The 15,327-nt window shown below is 35.1% G+C and overlaps 1 protein-coding gene across 2 annotated transcripts in view; it reads left to right on the top strand.

Moving 5' to 3' along the window:
- GRIA4 (glutamate ionotropic receptor AMPA type subunit 4) overlaps positions 1-15,327 on the top strand; it is a 459,094-nt gene that overhangs the window by 147,059 nt on the left and 296,708 nt on the right. The window lies entirely within an intron of this gene.

Raw genomic sequence — 15,327 nt, 5'->3', positions numbered from 1 at the left:
TTTGTATACTTGTGTGATTTAGCAGAATATTTTGATACCTAATGTAGCTAAAATCAGAAAACGGTCAATGTGTAGTTTCAGTATTTTTATCTTGACTATGGTGAAAATTTTCTAATTAAATGGATTTCAAATTCACAAGGGTACTCAAGCAAACCATGCTGTTACTTAGTTGAAATTAAAATAGATAATTTTTCAAAAGTTCCATGATGATATTTCAGGTGCAGTCATAAAATAAGTACATCTTTTATCTCAAATGCAAATTAATGTTTTGGAAGATTTGAAAATAGTAGCAGTTTGAGCCATAGCATTGAGTTTGAAATATAAAGTGTTAAATGAATAATTGAAGGGTCATGACAATGAGAATAAAGATTTGGTGGTAAGGCCTCTGCTTGCTGGCAACGTTTCACTTTATCTTTACCTATCCGTCTGTAAAGATTAATAAATGATACCTACAATCCATGTGGTGGAGAAACAAGGTGGATAACTAAGGTTAAATTATTGGCAATACACACAATTTTGTACAATGTTGATATACTGTGACTTTTGATTGGAGACATAACTTAAGGAATTCCAATTTTTGTTTGGTTCTGCTTTTTATGTCATGACCAGAATCAAAGCAACATATTATGTTTCAAAATAAACATCAGGGAATCACTTGTAGGGTTTTGTTTTCAGTTCTTTTTCCTTAGAGTGTAAGACTTATGAGCAGACAAGAAGTTATAGTAATAGTTTAAACAGGCAACATTTCAAGAATATGCTTAAATAAAAGTCTATTTGTGAAGTGAGTTAAACAATAAATGTAAAAACAATAAACAAGCAAAATAAATCATTTGAAGATACATTTATCTTCAAAATCCAAATACTCAGAATCCTATATTTAGAGACAGAAACTCATTAAATGAATTCATATTTCTCATTAAAATTTACATATTTAATTAGATGGAAATGGTGAGTCATCTAAGATTTCACACCAATGATAGTCCTTTGCTTATACTGGCACTCTTGGTAAATCACCTTTCGGAAACAAGTTCAGAAAATTTAATATCATCGGTGTATTTTCTTCATGGTTGTAGCAAACTCAAATTCTCACTTGGAAAATTGGGAGCCTATCTATATCTCATGGTATCATTTTCCAATAGCTAACAATACAAAGCATCCTACAAAATGTATTACAGATTAGAGAAATGATCACTCTGTTCATTTCTAACTTTTGGAAATGTTCTTAAGTAAGAGGACACTGAAAATTGAATCATAGTGCAAGTTAAAACAACAATGAGATACTACTACATATCTATTAGAATGGCTAAAATTCATATCACTGACAGCATCAAATGATGGTTAGGATGTGGGGTAACAGGAACTCTCATTCACTGTTGGGAGGAATGCAAAATGGTACAGCCACTTTGGAGGGCAATTTGACGGTTTCTTACAAAACTAAATTTACTCTTACTATATGATCCAGCAATCATGCTCCTTGGCACTTTCACCCAAACCACACAAAAACTTCACACAGATGTCTATAACAGCTTTATTCATAATAGCCAAAACTTGGAAGCAACCAAGGTGTCCTTCAGTAAGTAAAGGGATGATTAAACTGTGGTACATTCAGACAATTCAGAACTGAAAAGAAATGAGCTATCAGACATGAAAAGACGGAGGAAACAAATGCATACTACTAAGTGAGAGAAGTCATTCTGAAAAGGATGCATACTGTATGATTCTAACTATATGACAGTCTTTAAAAGGGCAAACCATAGTAAAAAAAAAAAAAAAAACAGTGGTTGCCAGGAGTTAAGGGGAAGAATGGATGAATAGGTGGAGCACAGAGGATTTTTAGGGCAATGAAACTGTTCTGTGTTATATTATAATGGTGGATACATGTCACTATACATTTGTCCAAATCCATAGAATGTATAATACCAAGGATGAACTCTAGTGCAAACTAGGACTTTGGGTAATAATGACGTACCAATGTAGGTAGATCAATTATAAAATATGAGTGTCAAGTGCAAAGAAAATCCACTTCAATAAAATTGATTTTATGTGTTTAAAAATTGAATCATAATGTCAAGAAATATATACTGGAATATGAATGAGATGGTTCTTCTTGTGGCTTGTTATGGCACAGCCCAGTTTGCCACTTTGGGCAGAAGATCCTCATTTTATGACATCTTGGTCTCATTGAAATACCAGTGGGACCTGTCTCACTTCTTTCCTTTGCCCTTGTGCAAACCAGTCTCTGTCAAGGAGAAGGTTCTAGGGATTCATGCATCAGCCTCCCCACCAAACAGGGATTAAAAACAGTGCTTTGCTTTTGCACTAGTTTATAATTTTTAGGATCCTTACTGCTGCATAACAAGTCAGATGCTCCAAAGTCAAGCCATCTCTTTTTTTTTTTACTTTTTACTGTGGGATCTCTCTAGTATAAGCAGACAATACTTGGTTATTTAAAGATTCTTTCTCCTGGTTAAATTTCTACCCTCAAAGGCTTACACTCATCATGGTACAGGCACTGTTTCTTCTAATAAGGCATCTTGTAATCTTTAACCTACATATCAGCTTGCTGCACAAAAAGCCTTTTTCCTGTCATCACCCTAGAATTTAACTGGTTTGCTTCTAACCAGTTGATGCAGGTCACTTCCTAGAATCTCTTAGTTCTCTCCAATACTTACTTTGGGGTGGATAGGTAGTCCTTTGAATTGCCTCCTATTATACTCATTCAACCCAACTTCAAAGTATACACCTTTATTCCAAGTGGTAATTGCATGAATGAAAAATAGCATGTCAGAAAATGGCTGTTTCTTATGTTCAGATGGCTCACTCTGCCATGATACTACCATTTTTCTCAATATTCTGGGTCTTACTCAAGTACGGGCAAAGGGAAAGAATAATCTTCCCCCTTTGAAATTATTGTGCTGATTTTATGAGTCAAGGATCACAAGCCCAATTTACCTCCTCTTAGATACAGTGTTTAAAACTATGTATCACTATTACCAACAGAGGTATGAACCTCAGTTATGAAAGTGTAACTTCTATCATAAACATGGTTGGCTAAGACTCATTCATGTTTTCACATCATGAAGAATTAAAAGAACACACATGGACATTAAAGATCAAAATTTTAAAAAATAAGGCACAAAACCAAGTGTAAATAAGATAGTATGGTACATTTTACTACTTTTCTTTAATCCTCTACTGTCATCATGAACTGCTCATCTAAACATTTCACCTGTTATAAGTAACTGCTTTAATATGACCCTAAATTTCTCTATGAACTTGAGTGGAACATGACTTTCTGATACCACATAAATTCTAATTTTGCAATGTTACTTAATTGATCCACTCAATTATTTCTGAAATTGTAATCACTATAGTGATATAGTGATATCTTAAGATACAAGAGCTTCACTCTATTAGAACTTTAAGTAGTGTTTTTAAATGTTGAATTACAATCAGTAAAAGGTATGATACTTTATTTCTTCTGATATAAAATTTGTATTCTAGTCCTGGAGTGCTGTTGATGAGCTGTGTGAACTTGTCTACATTTTTGTCCATACCTGAAGGAAGGAGGAAAGAAAGAAAGAAAGAAAGAAAGAAAGAAAGAAAGAAAGAAAGAAAGAAAGAAAGAAAGGAAGGAAGGAAGGAAGGAAGGAAGGAAGGAAGGAAGGAAGGAAGGAAGGAAGGAAGGAAGGAAGAAAGAAAAGGAAAAAAAAGAAAGAAGAAAGAAAGGGGGAGTGGGAGCAGGAGGAAGGAAAGTTGAACTGCATTTTCTTTAAGGCTCATTCAAACTAAGGTTTCTTAATATTTTATATTCCAAATATTCTGTTCCTTCCCTGGAAATAGTGAGTGGAAAAAAAAATAGTAGGTGGCATAAGTGATCTCTTTACCAGCAGATGACTCCCTGCTTCTGTTCATTTGACTGACTCTCAAAGAAGAAAAAAAAGTGTTCATTTATTTATTTTTTCAATATATCCATTTATTTATTTTTTTCAATGTATCCATTTATCCATTTAACATTCAATAAAACTTAATTGTTTAGTTTCCATCAGGTATTTTCATAAGTATTAATGATGCAATAATGAACAAGACTGCTGAAAATAAACTCTCGTGCTATGACATAATTAAGAAATAGTTCAGGGCTTCCTAGGTGGCGCAGTGGTTAAGAATCCGCCTGCCAATGCAGAGGTCACGGGTTCGATCCCAGCTCCAGGAAGATCCCACATGCCGCGGAGCAACTAAGCCCGTGTGCTAAAAAAAAAAAAAAAAAGAAATAGTTCACAACACTCTACTTGACAACTAGAAACTTGTCTTTGATACATAGCTTGATGTTTTTACAATTTTAATTTGGAACACAACTATTTTCCAAAAAGATCATTGCCTTTTTGAGAAAAACAATTATAAAACATCATTTAAACACAAAACTTGATAAGATTTTTGTGTTAATAAATATGACACTATTGAGTGCTTTAAAATATGGCTTATGCACCTACCTAAGAAACTGTATTTTAAATTTTGCTTAATATTGATGAATTTAAATAACTGCATTTGCCTAATAACTATTGTATTAGACAACACAGCACATCTAACCACAGAGCTCATCTGCAATAACATATTTCACTTTGAGTGAAATTTCCAAATCTCTTCTTGATTCATATTTTACTATGTAAGAAAAGAACTTAGAGACCATCCAGTGCGTAATCTTTTTTATAGAAATTTTCACACTGCATTTTGTGTACATTTACATATGTTTTCTTCCCTTAGAAATATAAGTTCTTCAGCTATTGTTATATATTTTTATATTTATACCTTTCATGTTTAGCATAGTAACCCCTGATAAGCATACTATAAATATGAAATAAATGAATTAATCAAATGAAGTCATTGACAATAGGTATCAAATAATTTTTGAGCTCTAATAACTAAGCATATAACTCTTTTATTAATAGTACCATATTTTAATGGACCAAATGGTTCATAGAGTAGTCAAAATGAAAAATTCTCCTGTAGGAATGGTACTTGAATTGAATGCAATTTTATGATCATGAAGAAATGTGGAGAAGGCTGAAAAATAATGTTCTTGATTTCGACATATTAAGTTAAATATTTAGAAAAAATTTAAATAATATTTACAATAATATAAAATCTTGAATTTTTTTCCAAATTTAATTTATGTTATTTTCCTTGAGTGAAAAAGAGATATTAATTTAAATATTTATAATATAAGTATGGTTATTTTTCAATAAATCTTTTCAAAATAATACATTTTTTTTACCTGTGTCTATTGCCCAGAATTTTAAGTATTTATGATGGGTTTAAGACCATTTCTAATACCACTGATAACAAGATGAATTTATGATCAAGGGAAAGATGAGGAGACATAAACCTAACTTTTTTTTAAATTCTAATGATCACTGTCAATATTTTTCAAAACTGTTATAATGGCCAGCAACTGTATCTCATGTCTAGCATAAGCAATGGCTAACATTGACCTTATTTTACTTAATCCTGCTTCCCTTTAATGTTTAATGCTCAACATTTTACCCACATTAGTGCTTTCCAGGCTAATGGTGTTATTTCACAGGTTGCTAGATATCTTGTATCCAATATCTTAATAAATATTATAGCATTACATAAATTGTTTCCAGGAGAGATATATTTGGCAAAGCATAGAGGATAAAACTTTACTTTGGCTAGTTTTGGCTTGTTTCCTTTGGTCTTTTTTTTTTCTTTTTAGCATTGGTTTTTTTACAAAAATATGTTCCACACATTGCATAACATTTTGAGAAGCCTAGGAAACAATGTTGTGGATGGCATAATATATATACACTGCTATTCCATGCTGGAGCCAGTGCAAGTGATGACGGAATGGAAAGAGGAGTATCATTGTGTGGGGAGGGGAGGGATCTTCCTGTTTGATTTCTGCTTCTTGGGTTTCACTGCATGAATATCTTTTATTTTTAAACTTCCTTAAATCCTTTTGCAGAAAAGTTGAGCTCTAAGTAATAGAAAAAAGAGTAAATGAAAAGGAAGAGGCATGACAACTTTCAATATCTCTTTTACTCCCCCCAAATTAAACCTGTGTAAATCACTCTGGAAAACTCTCCTATATTCCTTTTGGGTTCAGCTCCAATTCTTTTCTTTATTTTTTTTTCTCATATTTTTTTCTTTTCATTACTCTTTCCCTGACTTCTTTCAGAACCTAGAGTGGGTAGGCAACATGAATGATTTCAGGCACACTGGGAACCTTGATCTTTCTTTCATCTATTACCAGTTATAGACTCCTAGGATCCCCTTAAACTCAAGTTCATAATAATATAAAGGGATGACAGAGCAGATAACTCTAAGGAATATAGCCTAATGACTTCAATTCACACCAAAATAAAATTACAGATATCTGCTCCTTCTTTGAAATCCCTTTTAGGTAGGGGTGGGATGAGGAAAATCAGGGGTAATTATACAACCCGTCAACTGGACTCTCATTGCTTAGTGTCTACAGTGCTAATTACAAGCATCTTTTTCCCTCATTCCCCCTTTCTCCAATTCCTAATTACCACACATACTGATACTCTGCTAACGCACATCCACCATTAATTGTGCCACTTAAAATGCTTCTGGACCATTTCCCTTATTAAAAACAAAATTAGAAACGATAGCAAAACAGAGTTAATTGACATAAATTCAGGAGAAGTAAGAATCTTTCAGGTTCTAACTGGGTATCATCCAAGAAAGGATGAGTAATTTATCTTTAATTCTTTACAGTATTAAGCCTCATTTTTAACTTATTTTCTAATCCTGGGAAAAAAAAAATCTTTAAGTCTAAAACCTTCACCGGGATGAAGAGGAGTTCCCTTTTTGTAAACCTTCCATGACAGCCTTCAGGCAACTATCTGTTTATATTGAAAACATTAGGATTTAGATTGTATATTATAGCTCATCTGAATTTATTTGTTTACTGACTTTCATTACATTTATGGTCAGGCCAAATATTTATTTGTTTCCAGTTACAAAGTGTGAGGAAAATCCATTCCAACAGGAGGAAAATGAAACTTAACTATATCTTTCAAGCGTATCACTGCCTTCCTGCTTGATCCAGGCCAGTGGGAGAGCAAAGGGCAAGTGGGAGAGCAAAGGAAAATACAGGTATAAAAATAACAATGGCACTTCTTATGAAGGTTCTAACTTACAACCTATTTCTTGAGGAAGAAATAGTACAGTAGTCCCCCCTTGTCCATGGAGAATACATTTCAAGACCTCCCGCGGATGCCTGAAAACATGGATAGTACTGAAGCCTTTATTTGTTATGTTTTTCCAGTGATAAAGTTTAATTTATAAATCAGGCACAGAAAGACATTAATAATAATGACAAATAATAAAATAGAAAATTATAAAAATGTACTGTAATAAATTATGTGAATGTGGTTTCTCATGCTAAAAATATCTTATTGTAAAAATTTAATGTCTTTCCTACCTTAACTGAGCACTTATCACACACTGTGCCCATAACTTTTGCAGTCTGAGGTGCAACAGCAAAGCTAACACAAATTTCTGTTTTCTTCTTCACACTCTCATGGATAGAAGATTCGTTCTAACCATGGACCTTTACTATTTTTTTTCCTTTCTTACTAAGTCAAGAACGTTCACCTTTTTACTTAAAAGAAGCACTTTACAACTTCTCTTTGGTATATCTGAATTGCCAGAATCATTACCTTTGTGCTTTGGGGCCAAAATTAAGTAAAATAAGGCTGACTTGAACACAAGCACTGTGATACCACAACAGTTGATCTGATAACCAAGCCAGCTACTAAGTGACTAAGGTGCAGGATAGCTGGACAAAGGGAGGATTCACATCTCAGGCAGAATGGAGCAGGAACAGTGGGAGATTTCATCACGCTTCGCAGAAGGGCACACAATTTAAAACTTATACATTGTATATTTTGTATGTTTCCATTTAATATTTTTGAACCATAGTTGACCAAAGGTTACTGAAACCATGGAAAGTGAAGCCTTGGATAACAGGGACTACTGTAATCAGAAAGAGGCAAGGCATACCCTGCTCCTTTCATAGCATCTCCTTTGGTTGTCACTGCAATGTTTATTTCCTGCCCTTATTAATCCAGATTCTATAGGCTATTATCACAATGGGCTAGGAAGGGAAGCAGTGTACTAAGGGGTGAGTAGATGAGATGAAGGAGTATTTATGGGTGTTTTTACAAAGGGGGTTTGTGTCTAATTCTTTTTCCCTGGTGAGAGAAGGTAAAGAGAGATGCACACCTATCACCTCCCAACTTCTCTGGTTATAGAATGAAAGATTTGAGGGCAAATGCTAGAAGTTATATGCTGAGAGAGTGCTGAACTCTAACAAGGCGAATGAATCGGAACAGGACTGCCAAACAAGGCAGAGATCAGCAAAGAACAATGATATGAAGCTAAAACAAGAGTCGTCAAAGAAGAGAGCAGAGCAAGGAGCAGTAAGATAAGCAGTGAGTCAACAGAACGGAGAAATTCTGGGATGAAATACAGAAGCCTACAGTTGTTTTTGTGGTGCCAACAGCCACTCAAACATTCATTTGAAAGGTTGAGGAGGCCTGAGTGTGATGGCAGAAAAGATAAATATGCCCCTTCCATGAATATTTGAGCTGGGTCAATTTAGTTATCACTTAGTAGTCACTAGAAACATATTGTTGACTGACTGACAGATCACCTGTCTGGATGTTCTTCCTTTTTCACTTCCTTCCCACTGTCAGTGTTCAGTCTCTAAATAAAAAAAAAAAAAAAAATAACAGGGACTTCCCTGGTGGTCCAGTGTGTAAAGTTCTGTTCTCCCATTGCAGGAGGCCTGGATTTGGTTCTTGGTCAGGGAACTAGATCTCGCATGCATGCTGCAACTAAGGATCCCACATGCCACAACCAAAGATCTTGCATGCCACAACTAAGACCAGGCACAGTCAAAATAAGTAAATAAGTAAATATTAAAAAAAAAAAAAAGAACAGATCTGGGGGAAAAGATCAAGGTGTCAGAGTAGGAGGACATAGAACTCACCTTCCCCAAAGAACACATCAAAAATATACCAACCTAGGGAAAAATTCTCACTGCAAACTAACTGGAAACTGGCAAAAAGACTCCTGTACAAACAAGGTTGTAAGAAAGATCCACACAGAATCAGGTAGGAAGGGAAGACAAGCAATCAGGTTGGGACTTGTACCCCCAAGAAGGGACACAGAAGAGCAGAGAGCCTCCCTGGGGTGGTTCCAGCCATATATTGGATTCCCAGACTGGGGGTCTGACATGGGGAATGAGTCTGTTTGGCTGGTTGGAGGGCCAGTGGGACTCATAGGAGGGCTGTGGGGAGCCTAGGCTCCACTCCTGAGGAGCACACACACTCTTGCTTATTCCTGAAACAGGGCAGACAGGGCAGATTGAAACTGCACGGGGTAACTGGTCAGTTTCCTGTGACCGCCCCTGCACACACCACAGCCTAATTCAAGGGACTGCTCCAACCACAGTTGCTTCAGGACATAGCTCCACACTAGGGTGAGGGCTGCTGCAGTGGAGGGGAGAGCTCAGCTGTGAGGGACAAAGGCAGCTCAGACACTGAGCTGCATCTAAGCAGGGCAGGGGCAGCCATGATGGTGCTTACACAGGCAGTGTGTCAGAAGCGGTCCAGGGTTCCAACTACGGCAGGACCACTACAGCCCATGCCCAGACCCATGAAGACCACCCACACCAGCACCTCTTGTCCAAGTGCTGCTCCCCTCAGAGGTGAGGGCGCAGGTGTTAGGAGGTGGTAGAACACACACGCGAAGGGAATGGAGCCAGCTTGGATTTAACCCTCAGGACTCTCAGGACTTATGCCCCAGCAACTTAGGACCCACCCACACTCCAGATAGGCTGGTGAAGGCCACTGTGTAGAGGAGAAACCCCACCTATACTTGACTCTTGCCTAGCCACTCAATCTCAAGCCCTACCTCTTTCCAAGGCGGTAGCTACCAGCACACCCTGGGGAAAGATGTCTTATGTTCATATCAGATCCAGCTGTACCAACAAAGTCATTGGGCACATGCAAACTATGTACAGACACTCCCACACAAAGACATCCTCCTTCAAGACTGCAATAGGTAACTATTTCATCTAATTTCATAGAGACAGAGAAAGTTAAGCAGAATGATAAGACAGAGGTATTTGTTTCAATTGAAAGGGCAAAAAAACCCATGAAAAAATAACTAAAAAAAAAAAAAAAACAGAAATAATTTACCAGATAAAGAGCTCAATGCATTAATAATAAGAATGCTAACTGAATTAGGGAAAAGAATAGTAAGAATAATGCTAGCTAAAATAGGGAAATTTGGTGAGAATCTTAACAAGAAACTAGAAAATATAAAAAAAGAAGCAGTCAGAACTGAACAAAGCAATAACTGAAATGAAAAACACATTAGAAGCAACTGAAAGCAGACTAGGTGATACAGAAGAATGTGTAATTGATCTGGAAGATAGACTAATGGAAATCACCCAAACAGAATGACAAAAAGAAAAACAAATTTTTTAAAATGAGAACAATTTAAGGGACCTCTGAGACAACATGAATTGTACCAACATTCACATTATATGGGCCCCAGAAGGAGAAGAGGAAGAAGAGAGCCAGAAATATATTTAGTGAAATTATGGTTGAAAATTCCCCAAACCTAAAGAAGGAATCAGATACCCAGGTACAGGAAACACGGGGGGTCTCAAACAAGATGAACCAAAACAGCTCACACCAAAACACAACACAATTAAAATGGCAAAAGTTAAGGATAGAATTCTCAAAGGCAGCAAGAGGAAAATGAAGAGTTATATACAAGGCAACCTCTATAAAGCCATTAGCTGATTTTTTGCAGAAATTTTTAAGGTCAGAAGGCAATGGCATTGTATATATTCAAAGGCCTGAGAGGAAAAAACCTGTGACCTAGGATACTCAACCCAGCAAGATTATTATTTAGAATAGAAGTTTTTTCTGTAAAATCATGAACAAGACAAGGATGCCCATTCTCACCCCTTCTATTTAATTAATGTAATATTGGAAGTCCTAGCCACAATGCTCAGAAAAGAAGAAGAAATAAAAGTCATCCAAATTGGAAGGTAAGAAGTAAGCTGGCACTATTTGCAGATGACATGATTCTATATAGAGAAAACCCTAAAGTCTCTGTCAAAAAACCATTAGAACTGGACTTCCTAGGTGGTGCAGTGGTTAAGAATCTGCCTGCCAATGCAGGGGACACAGGTTTAAGCCCTGCTCTGGGAAGATCCCACATACCATGAAGCAACTAAGCCCATGTGCCACAAATATTGAGACCATTTGCTGCAACTGTTGAAGCCCACATGCCTAGAGCCCATGCTCCACCACAAAAGAAGCCACCCAATGAGGAGCCTGTGCACCACAATGAAGAGTAACCCCCACTCACAGCAACTAAAGAAAGGCTGTGTGCAGCAACAAAGACCAACACATCAATAAAATAAATAAATAAATAAATAAAATTTATTAAAAAAACAGAACTAATAAATTAATTCAGTAAATTTGCAAGATACATGATTAATATACTATAATATTGTTACTTTTCCATACACTAATAATGAACCATTAGAAAGAGAAATTAGGGGGAAAAATCCCATTTACAATCAAATTAAAATTATAATATACCTGGGAAAAAAGTTAATCAAAGAAGTGAAAGACTTATACTTTGAAAACTATAAAACATTGATAAAGGAATTTGAAAATGATACAAAGAAATGGAACCATATCCTGTGTTTTTATCCTGGAAGAATTAATATTGTTAAAATGTCCATACTACCCAGAGAAATCTACAGATTTAGTGCAATCCCTATAAAAATATCTGACATTTTTTGCAGAACTAGAACAAATATTCCTAAAATTTATATGGAACCACAAAGGACTCTGAATTGCTAGAGGTATCATGCTACCTGACTTCTGACTATACTGCAAAGCTACAGTAATTAAAACAGCATTATACTGGCACAAAAATAGACACATAGATCAGTGGAACAGAATAGAGAATCCAGAAATAAACTCACACTTAAGATCAATTAATCTACAAAAAAGGAGCCAAGAATATTCAATGGGAAAAGGCTGTTTCATCAATAAGTGGTTCTGGGAAAACTGGACAGCTACATGTGAAAGTATTAAATTAGAAAATTTTCTCACACCACATACAAAAATAAACTCAAATTGGATTAAAGACCAGAAAGCAAAAAGCTCCTAGAAGAATACATATGCAGAACACTTTTTTTGATATAAATTGTAGCTATAACCTTTGGATGTCTCCTAAGGCAAAAGAAACAAAAGCAAAAATTTAAAAATAGGACATAATTAAACTTAAATGCTTTTGCACAGAGAAGGAAACCACCAACAAAACAAAAAGACAGCTACCGAATGGGAGAAAATATTTGCATAGGATATGACTGTTACAGGGTTAATATCCAAAATATATAAACAGCTCATATAACTCAATATCAAAGAAGCAAACAATCTAATTAAAAAGTGGGCTGAAGACTTGAATAGATATTTTTCCATAGATGACATACAGGTGGCCAAGAGGCACGTGAAAAAATGCTCTACATTGCTAATCATCAGAAAAATGCAAATCAAAACCACAAGGAGATGTCACCTTACACCTGTCAGAATGGCTTTCATCAAAAATTCCACAAATAACAAATGTTGGTGAAGATGTGGAGAAAAGGGAACCTTACTACACTGTTGGTGGGAATATAAATTGGTGCACCATTATGGAGAACAGTATGAAGATTCCTCAAAAAACTAAAAATAGAGGTACCATATGATCCAACAATTCCACTGCTGCATGTATGTCTGAAGAAAACAAAAACATTAATTTGAAAAAATACATGCACTCTAATGTTAATAGCAGAATCATTTACAATAACAGAAATATGAAAGCAACCTAAGTTGCTTAAGTGTCCATCAACAGATGAATGGATAAAGAAGATATAATGGAATATTACTCAGCCATAAAAAAGAATGAAAGTCTGCAATTTGCAACAACATGGATAGACTTCGAGGATATTATGCTTAGTGAAGTAACTCAAATAAAGACAAATACTGTATATTATCACTTATACGTGGAAAATAAGAAGTGAAACAAACTGATGTATATAACAAAACAGATACAGACTCACAGATATAGAGAACAAAGTTGTGGTTACCATTGTGGAGAGAGTAAGGGTGAGGGGTGACATAGGGGTACGGGGTTAAGAGATACAAACTACTACATGCAAAATAAATAAGCAACAAGGATATATGGTACAGCACAGGGAAATATAGCTATGTTTTTGTAATAACTTTAAAAGGAGTATAATCTATAAAAATATTGAATCACTATGTTGTACACCTGATAATAATAAATTATAAATCAGGTACACTTCAATAAAATATATAAATAAGTAAGGTATTAAAAGAACAGATCTGGATAAAACTTTTGGAGGCCCTACTCACTAGAAAGGTGATATGCCCTGCCCAATAGAAATTCAAAATTCAAACAAACAAATTACAAAATAAATGTATGGGAATCCAACAGAGTTCTAATTTTTCTCCATGGTGACCTTTTTAATGCTTTTTTTGAAATATTAAAAAAATCTTGAAGCCTTTGCTGTGATAAAGCCCTGAGCATATGCTGAACCTGTCAATAGAGTTATTCACCACATTTGAGGACCAAGGGAAAGGAACATGTTCCTTGAGAATCCTTAAGTTGATGGAATGTGGGAATAATGTTTTAGCAATTTTTTTTATCCTAAAGGGTCAAACTGCATAAACTTTCCTGTGGCTCCAACTTTTCAGTGACCCACAACTTTCTAGAGCAGTAAGTTTGCAAATGACTTGCAATTTCCTGACAATTTCTTCATTTAAAAAAAATGTTGCTTGTTTGTAGATCTGAGGGGAAAAGCTTTCTTTTAGAGCTCTGAACACAGCGCCTCAAGATAATTTACATTATCTCAATTAATTTTTCCTTCTATTATAAAAATGGAACAAAATGTGCATGTAATGGCAATGAACAATTATGGTTAAAATCCTTACAGCATAAAACTTATGTCAGAGGTAAGATTTACTCAACTGTGTTTTTATAGTTTATTCACTGTAATACATATGATATCAGGACTATGGAAAGCAGTAACTTACTATTTGAAGCAATTGAAAGGAGGTCTTAGATATAACTTTCTTTGTTTAATCTATGATGGCCCTGACAATCTTTTGCATGTTTAAATAGAAATAGTTTCAGCATTCTTTCAGTTCTATAGCCCATATTTTGTCCGTGTAGGACAGTCCTAAGACCACAAGGTTAAGTGCCTGAATTCAAACCCAGATGCATTACTTATTAGGTGTTTCTTAACATAGTTAGATCTCAGTTTTCTATTTTGAAAAACAGCATTAATAATCATATCTACTGGATCACTATGAGTTATACATGAAGTGCTTATAAAGTTCCTGGCATACAGTAAACTATATAAGTTACAGCTATTATTCTGTTCTTGCTATTGTTACTGTTTTTATTAGTAGTAACAATTAGTGGCAGTAGTATACTAATACCATAATAATTTATGCTTAAGCTTCAATAAATATTTATTATTTTAATATTATTAATCATTAATCAAAGGCTTTTGGTTAATATTTTATACAATATTTTATATTATGAGAATTTTTTATCATAAGATAATATTTTATGGGAAATAAACCTTCATAATATATAAGACATTTCTGGGTATAAACACTAACTTGATGAAGAAACAGACGGTCATTTCTTATTTTTCATTTCCTTTGTAGACTTCCTCTAGCTTCTCTTAAAATGCTGGTATTGCCCCCTGGGGTCCGTCCTTAGCCACTTTGCCTCTGTAAATTTCTTAAATACAAAGCTGCATATGTCCCATTCCTGATAAGAATTTATTTCATGACTTTTCATTACCCTTCTTATAAAGTCCAAATTCCTTAAGTGATGCCTTACAATCCACCTCTTGATTGCTTCCCCTGTATCATTACATAGTCCACTTCCCCTGAAACATCAAGCCCCATTGAAAACGGCCTTTCTAAAGATTTTGAGCCATAGATTCTCTCATTTTCCTTCACAGCTCTGCAAATGCCATTTCCTCAACCTCAAACATTTATTGCATATCTCTGGAGTAACTCCTATTCATTCTTCAGGTCTGAGCCCAACTTGCTTCAAGGAGTCTTTTTCTACACGTGTACCCTCAAGTGAGTTAACCCCACTTCTGTGTGCTCCCATAGATTTCTGTATTATCGCTATCAAACCTGGTATTCTAAATTCTTA

This window comes from Hippopotamus amphibius, chromosome 9 (genome assembly GCF_030028045.1).
Source record: "Hippopotamus amphibius kiboko isolate mHipAmp2 chromosome 9, mHipAmp2.hap2, whole genome shotgun sequence".
Lineage (NCBI taxonomy): Eukaryota > Metazoa > Chordata > Mammalia > Artiodactyla > Hippopotamidae > Hippopotamus > Hippopotamus amphibius.
Note: the sequence above shows the minus strand (reverse complement) of the source record. Positions and strands in the feature narration are given on the sequence as shown.